General features: G+C 38.1%; 1 long non-coding RNA gene across 1 annotated transcript in view; it reads left to right on the top strand.

Annotated features, from left to right (window-relative positions):
• Positions 1-7,262, top strand: part of LOC109626419 (uncharacterized) — a 34,495-nt gene that overhangs the window by 170 nt on the left and 27,063 nt on the right. Inside the window, exon 2 of the long non-coding RNA XR_002202534.2 lies at positions 159-336. This is a non-coding gene — a long non-coding RNA (uncharacterized lncRNA). The remainder of the gene's footprint in view (positions 1-158; positions 337-7,262) is intronic.

The raw sequence follows: 7,262 nt of genomic DNA, 5'->3' as shown, positions 1-7,262 counted from the left end.
AAACTCAAGTTTGTCAAGTCTTTTTTTTTGGTTAAATTAATATGTTTTAAATGTCTAATGAGATTATCTACTGTTAAATTAAGGTGTTTATGTGTTTATGAATAGTTAAACAACTTTTAATACTTCATTGATGCACAAAGTGGTGTTTCCTGTTGTAGGAGGAGCTATGGATTTTTGGCCCCCGTCAGAGAGGACATTACAGGTGCAGAGACAGAGCGGCCATTTTGACTTTTTGTCTGTTGGGGAAGATTTGTTTGCTCAAACTCATTTCCCCAGATTTACAGTTTAATAGCCCACAGCTGAGAAGACCTTTCACCAACCAGACACCTGCTGCAGGTAATTTATCTGAAAATAACATATAGGTTGAACACAGATAACACAATATATATAAAACCACAGCTGTTGTGTTTAAATGTTGGTTATGGGCAAACAAGAGTTTCTGGAGTTTTCCCCCTCCAACAGGTTTGTTGAAACCTAATGAAGTTCCAGATAATTCAAGTATTCACTATAGAGGCACCTGCTGGTCAGTAATAACTTCACAAGTTAATTGTGGGAGGGCTGTAGTGTGAGAAAATGTTTCTGTAAAAAACCACTAAATTAAATCAACAACAGCAAGAAAACAATATATCCTGTCTGTTCTGTCAGTGTTAAAGTACCAGTTCTTAAATGAGTTCACAAGAAACTATGTTATGTTGTCCTTTTGGTTTTGATGTAACTTTCAAGCTTTGCTTTACTGCTCTCCAGCCATTTTGAATTTCTAGTAGTGTCGTAGGTGCCTGTATCATTTGTGATTTATTTGAAAGCTGCAAAGGAGCCATGTTTGCGGAACCTTTTGGCTCCATTTTTTCAAATAATGCTGATAATGTGATGTCCTGTCGCTCTTGAATTGCATTGATGGGACACTTGTGTTGAATTTGGCTCATTAAATATGTCTGATCACCAGTTTCAAATGGCTGGTGTGCATCTTTTGAGCAGATCAATTGTTTCTTATGTTGCTTCACATCAGAACGTTTATAATGTCACCAGTACGTGAAGTGTTCTTTTTAAAATATCTTGATGAGATGTGTAAGGTTTGTTGTTGTCCTTTTTATGCAATGTGTGTTTGGTGGTTACAATTCATATTTGATGATTTAAATGCAACCTTAAATTCTCAGTGCTGTGTGTGTGTGTGTGTGTGTGTGTGTGTGTGTGTGTGTGTGTGATGGCAAATGTAATGTAAGCACAATGGCCACTGAGTCAAAGTCCTCATTGAAAATTTGTAGAATGAACAGTTTTTTTTAATCCTAAGAAAATGGAAATGAAAAGTACATGGCCTATAGAGAAATGTCTCAGAGTGCTTCAGACAGGTTTATGGTATCATTCCAGAAATGCACAGAACAAGCATTTTTTAAATTGATGTGACAACTTGAACCATCAAACCTGGATTTCTTGAGACAGCAGGAAGTGGCACTAGACCGGTGACTTAACTCCTGTGACGCCTGCACTCACCAAGAAATGAAAGCTCTCATTTTACTGACGCTGGTTTATAGTTGCCATATCATGCTAGAATGAGCATGAAATGTGCAGCAGTTTTTGAGGTGGTTTGTAACGGCAGCAATGGTGAAGCGGTTGTAAATAAGAGGCCAGATGATGAAAGCAGTCAGCACAAAGGTTAGTGTGCACCTCCTCAATGGAGGAGTTTTTAAATTCTCCATAGAGCTGGTGAGACACTTCCAGTTCTCTATTGGGCTGTAAAACTGGCAGATCTTTGCTAGCTCTGCTGTTGGAGCAAAAAGGGCAGCTGCCAAAAGTAAAGTTTGTTTACAGGAGCATTCTAGCTTAGACAGTTGGACGTAGCTGTGGGCCCCAACCCCCACAGTCAAGGGAGCCGTGCTTTAGAGTGATGAGTTGAGAGGAAATCTGGGGTTCAAGATTCAATATTCCAAATTCCATCCTGGAATGTTTCCTCTTGTTATTTGCCTGAAGCATTTAAGTAGCTGCTTCTAGTAGCTCCATGCATTTTTGTTTATCCAACTGATTCTACCTGTGCTCTGACTATTTTATAGATTTTAAACTTTTATGATTTTATATTTGATTTGTAATCTGATGCCAGTTTCATTCCACTGTGTGTTTTATCAGAATTAAGTAAACATATTCAAAAGAGTGGCTTTGAGCTTGAGAACACTCTATGCCCACCTCCACCTGTGACAGTACTAGCTATCAATTACTCACTATATGCACACTCAAATTCACTTTATCATCTGTTTGGGTCTTAAAGGGAGTAGTTTACAAAATGAACTTTGTGTATTGAGTAAGAATTGAAACTAATAATTGAGCCCATCAACTCCTTACCACCATCTTTATTTGGTGAAGTTATAAATCATGTAAGAAGCCGTCTGCTGGTTATTCAAGAAACACAATTTACAGGAACTTCAGCATTGTTCTCACTTTCCAGAACCAGAGTCTATGTCCATTTTTTTCATACACTATAGTTTGGTACAGTATAATATTGTGCTCTGTCTAATGAGCCACTCTGCCTGATCTGCCTGAGATATATATATATATATATATATATATACATATATGATACTTCACTTAATGTCTGATTTAGCTGCTTGAAGAGCTTTTTCCTTATGTCTTTAACAGAATAACTGTAGTGTGACCAAAGCAGCTGTCATCAACACAAAGTGGTGTGTGTGTTGTTGCGTTACTCATAGTGTGTGTGTGTGTGTGTGTGTGTGTGTATGTATAATAATTTGTGCAATTCCTCTGTATACTTTGAACAGAGGCACGTGAATATATGAGTTTGAATCCACCAGCATGTCCACTGGTGCGTGCGTCTCTGTGTTTGCGGTAAGCCTTGCTTCTAATCTGCCAGCCAGGGGTTGTGTATGACGTGCCGCTGATGGTGGAGACTATTAGGCCTGTGAGGGGAGAGCTGCTGTCTTCTCCTATTCCCCACAGCTCGTTTAAACCTCCAGCTGATGGTTGAGATTAAACGTCTTCTCTTAGAAGGGGAGATCCTGTGGCTAGGCCTGGGCTGCAATTTAAGAAACATGAATGACTGAAAAGCATGTAAAGAACCCATTTAGCACAAGGCAACAGAGCATCAGTGGGTCCGCGCGTTCAAACAATGTAATATGCCTCACACGACATGCTACACATGTGGCCCGGTCCGCTTTTACATCTGGCAATCTGCTGTTGAGGGTTTTCAAAGGCCAGGAAGACGTACTGAAAAAGTTGTGTTTAAATCAGTGAGAATTTTATCATCTTTATATTATTTCTAAATTAGTTTTGTAATAATTCCTTTGTAATTTCTAATATTGACAGGGAAACATTTTAAAGAATAAACCATCTTTCAATCAACAAGACATGTCACATTGCTACATATGTATCGTCTTTTAAATATTTCTAAATCATGTTTGTTAATTATTGTCATGTTGTTGTGTTGAGACTCAACACAACAACATGTTGTATTTGTTTTATTGTGGAGTTTAATGGAAAGATTCTGGAGAGTTTCTCCTAAAGATGCATGGTTGTTTGGTAGTTTGAGTTGTTTTAATGTTCATTTTGTCAGTGTGCCACTGCAGACACTGTAAAAATAAAATAAAAATTATATTCGTTTTTAGCATCAAACTGATATAAGTGAAATTAGAAAGCTCTCATTAAGACATAATAATAACATAAAAGTTCCTGAAAAACAAATCATGTCAACCTCAACGAAGCTACAGGTTTTACTTTGGTTAAGTCAGTTGCTAAATACAAGTTTCTATTTATTTATATTAGTGAGGAACTTTATTGTCCACGTTGCAGATCATTCTTTGACTTCACCACACAGAGTTGAAAACAATACAGCAAAAATAAATGTTATAAGTTTGAGGCTTTTCTTTGAAGGATTTCTGGAGTAGAATCTATATTTTTGCCACTGTACATGATCAAACAGGCCTTGGACTGAAGGATTACTATTCAAAGAAAAGCAGCATGAATGCGTTTAAGAGCTTTACAAAACACACAAAGTGCCTTTATGAAGAAATAACCTAAATCCTTGGACAGACTATCCACAAATCATTTTTCTTGTAATTCCAATTTTTAGTAGAAGTGACGACATGTGGCACAGCTGAAAAAAGATTTTCCCACTACATTTTGTAATCTCACGCTGACAACTGATTCGACAACAGATTACTGTGCTATCATGTCAGTGGCAAGCTGTAACACACCTCGACAGCTGCGGGGCAGCTCATTATGACTGAGGGGAATTAGGGCTGACAGCAGCAGAAATGGAGATCATTTCGCTGACTGACAGGTCGGCGTGTTCGTGAGCTGCAGATGCCTCAGAACAAAGTAACTTTACCCTCAGAAGTGATATTTAAAGCTCCACCTTTTCACAACAACACCAGTCCAACGTGCTCCTCCCGGGCTTGTTCCTTTCTAAAAACCTACAATCGCTCAGACAGAATTCAGCCTTCGACTCCACAGCTTCTGCAGACTTTCATCATCACCTTCTGTTTGATGTAGTTTTAGTCCTGGCACTCTGGCCCCTCCTTTTTTTCCCTTTAGGCAAGATCTTGCATAGCCACAAACTGAAAACCTCGACCATCACATGTGGCTCAGTTGTCATTCTACTCTGTTGTGTAGCATATTCTTATTTTGCATATTTGAAAAGGCAATATCGAAATTTATTTACAAATGAAACGAGTGGAGTCTTCTCCTGCTCTCACAAAGTGGATCTGTAAATGATCATTATACAGATTAAACAAAGTCATTAAATGAAAATCACAGTGAAGAGACAATGACAACAATTTGAACAGTGACAAAATTATATTCACAATAATAATGTGAAATAACCTGTGAGTATATTAAGACAATTTTTATGTGACCTATACTTCATTTTATGTCATAAATTGATTTGTATATTTGGATTTGCAATTAAAAAAAACCTTTGCTGCCAAATGTATTGTCATATCTTGAGACTGTCATGTTGGTATTCAGTATTTATTTAGAGTGTCATTAATATTGACTGTTAAAACTTCATATTTATCATTTTCACACAGGATCACTACCTGTCAGTAATGAACTTAAAATCTTCCACTGCCAGAGGATCCTGACTCTTCAAAGTGGAAACAAAACAAGAAAATACAAGTCGGTCATCAGCTCTTTAGTCCAGCAGTTAAACTTTGTGGTCATGTTTTTTTTCCTGTAGTGTTGTTCTGTGGACACTAGAGTGCGCTGCCACACCATAAAATAACAAGCTGCTGTGGTCATGAAAAATATTCACAGAACCTTGAAGCAGATTGAAATATAAAACGCTCTGATGGCTCCATGTCAATGAAAACTATTATGTTGAATAACATGACTGATCTTGACTCTGTCGTCCACTCTCTCCTCTTTTGATCAGTATCGTCTGTAAGATATTTCCTTTTTTCTCCAACCATGCCATGAGACTGTAGAATCCACAATATCTCATACTGTTTCTCTCTCCCAGTGTTTGTGAGAGGCACCATAAAGGACACAAAGCCACTGAGATGATGGTGGTCACTGATAATGGAGGCGTACAATAGCAGTAATTGTTGTTTTTATGTCAGGATTGTTAATTCAGGCAGAAATCAAGCGTGGCCTGCAACTTAAGCTGACTTTGGGTTTTGTTTGGCATCACAGTTCCCCTCAGAGCACCCTGCGCTGATTGTCTCATATCTACAGCATCGATTTAGAATAAATCCAGTGGGACTTTTTTAAATATTTTGTGGTTGGGATCAAATAACGCACATTTAACGTCCATGCATTTACTTAAGATTGTTTGACTATTTTCTATAATGAAAACTGCATTTATTTTCAGGAGCATAACAACATAAATGCTGTTTTTCTCCCAAAGCAGATTTTTCTGTTCTGTTGTTTATTTAAAGTATAAATTACATACCAGCAATGTCATGAACCTCCTACTTACACAAACCGACAAACCTACCACCTCTAATTTAATTCATATCTATCAGCAGCGTCTCAAATCATTTCATAATACTAATGGAACTTGATGAGGTGGAAAACATCTATAACATTAATGCAAGTATTCACTCTACATCCATTTACTCTCATTGAAATTCCAATGAAGGCTGAACAAGATACAATTAACTATCTTCAAATTTCCGACGGTCTTATTTTTCTTGTTTTATTCGACTTTGTTGTATTTATTTTATAGAAACAGACACAGACACTTATTTTTTAGATGCAAAATGCTGAAACGTTTTTATTTACAGATTATTACAGATACTTTGAGCAATTGCCTCATAGTCAAATGAATCATGCGAAATGCCCTTTTTTTACACAAGAGTTTTACATTGAATGTTCAGATTTGACCCATTTTCATTGGGTAAAATCAGAAGTCAGAGTCTGATGAGAAAAGTTGAGCCAAAAGCTGACCTTGTCAAATTGCACGTGAGGCACCAGTGGGTTTTTTTCATCAATGTTTCACTGCCAGTAGGTGGCGCAACTGGCCCGTGACACATACTGCAGGGAAGTAACCTGTTGGACAACCCAACCTTTAAAAATATCTTCTCTCCTGAGTGAAGCCCAAAGCAGGAAACACTGACAAACACCACCAAAGCTGTCATATAGTAAAGGATTGCAAATTAGACAAATATAAAATGCTTTCTAGATTGACTCACTGCCGAGTAAATATCCAACAGAGAAAGAGGTGCAGGTAAGAGGAGGCCGTAATAAACAGAATAGCAGGTGCACAGAAAGCCTTTATAATAGGTGTGGTCATTTATATTCTTTTTTTAATTAAATGCTTTATATTATAATAACATTTGATATTTTGATAATGAATTATCTGCACACTGGAAATGATACGGTCTTAGTGGTTGTACGGCAGATTGCATATGGTTTTTCATGGCTGAGTGGTGCCATCGAATTTCTTCTCCTTTGTCTTCCCTCAAATATTATTTCAGGGCCTTAGGTCACAGCTTCTCTCAGTCAAATCTGTGGTTTGGCCTCTGGTATCAGGCGGTGAAGCTCTGAGTTGTTGACCGGCCTCCACGCTGGTTTTCATTTACATATGTTTGCAGGCTGTTTGTTGAGCCTTGTTGTGCACAGAGCGGATTCATCTCTCACGTCTTGCAGTGTGTTCCAGCACATGAGGAGAGTTTACGGTAGCTGATATGTCAGGCACTTTATCTCTGGCCCCCCTCCTCCTCCCCCTCTTCCTCAGTGAGTTGCCACCTCCTGATCTGTCCTTTTTGTGCTGCACTGTGTTTAATAAACCGCCTGGGGGCGTCCCATCTCGGTGCGAT

The sequence above is a fragment of the Paralichthys olivaceus genome, chromosome 18 (assembly GCF_024713975.1).
Source record: "Paralichthys olivaceus isolate ysfri-2021 chromosome 18, ASM2471397v2, whole genome shotgun sequence".
Lineage (NCBI taxonomy): Eukaryota > Metazoa > Chordata > Actinopteri > Pleuronectiformes > Paralichthyidae > Paralichthys > Paralichthys olivaceus.
The sequence above is the reverse complement of the archived record's forward strand: the minus strand, read 5'-3'. Positions and strand labels throughout refer to the sequence as shown.